Below are 1,046 nucleotides of genomic sequence, written 5' to 3'. Positions count from 1 at the left end.
ATATACACTCATTTCTCGTAGATATCTGAAGCTAACGAAGTCTTTGATAAACTTGCCATACGAAAACAAATACTCTTTTATTATATTTGCAACGCCCACTCCTTACCCCAAACATATGAATACTAATTACACCCTCACACCAACACGCAGTAAGAACCCAGTTTAAATAACAGTTATAAATACGTCATTTATTTATCCCACAAGACCCTACAGACGTCCTGAAGGGCGGAGGTGCCATTCCATCGCCGGGAGGCGGTGCATGACTTTATAATTCCTAAATCATGTTCCAATTGTCGGGAAAATGACGCCGGTTTGCTGTCACTCCGTCCTTCTTGGGAAATCAAATTTTATAAAGGCAATTATGAGCTTCATTTCCTTTTCATTCGACGCCATCAACAACAATAGCGTCCTTCGCAGTGAGAGAAGAAATGGTTTTCTTTCTCGTGGTTTTTCGTAGGAGGAAAATAAGTATCATGATTCTGAATAATTTAATCATGGCTACAAGAGGATTTTTCTTTTTAGGCTTATGTGAATTTATTATCCTAGTCTGACATGCAACAACGTTCTTGAAACGTATAAGAAATGAACTTGGTGTTCAAAATCATAACAGATATATGTTCAAATATATTCCTATGACTTTTTAAAGTTCGGAATCATAACAGATAAACATTCACAATCTTATCAGCATGTAAAACAATCAGGAAAAATACCCACATAAACAAACACCGCAAGTATCGATCCAGACGTTTTGAAAGACGCTTCCTAATAAATCTGTTGTTTCCGTTTCAACCAACTATGACATAACACTCGGAGTTTTTCTCCGCAGATGACGCGGGCGCTTCTGCTGCTGGCTCTGGCGGCCTTGGCGGCGGCGGGACCCATGAAGCTCTACGAGAAGACGGAGGCTGAGAAGTTCCAGAAAGGTGAGGCGCGACGAAGACGTGTCATGCCGTCTTGAGATATTCCTTTGGTTCGGGTGACGGCGCTGGGTTGGGCGATTTTCTTTTTGTTGGTGGGGCATATGTGGCGTTAGGAAATAGAGATTT

The 1,046-nt window shown here is 41.2% G+C and overlaps 1 pseudogene across 1 annotated transcript in view; it reads left to right on the top strand.

The window, feature by feature from the left end:
• The window catches only part of LOC119589229, an 11,027-nt pseudogene that overhangs the window by 7,367 nt on the left and 2,614 nt on the right, over nucleotides 1–1,046 (top strand). Inside the window, 1 exon segment of the transcript XR_005230176.1 lies at nucleotides 827–923. The product of XR_005230176.1 is annotated as an uncharacterized LOC119589229 (transcript).

This window comes from Penaeus monodon, chromosome 25 (genome assembly GCF_015228065.2).
Source record: "Penaeus monodon isolate SGIC_2016 chromosome 25, NSTDA_Pmon_1, whole genome shotgun sequence".
NCBI lineage: Eukaryota > Metazoa > Arthropoda > Malacostraca > Decapoda > Penaeidae > Penaeus > Penaeus monodon.
This window is presented reverse-complemented; position numbering and strand designations above follow the sequence as displayed.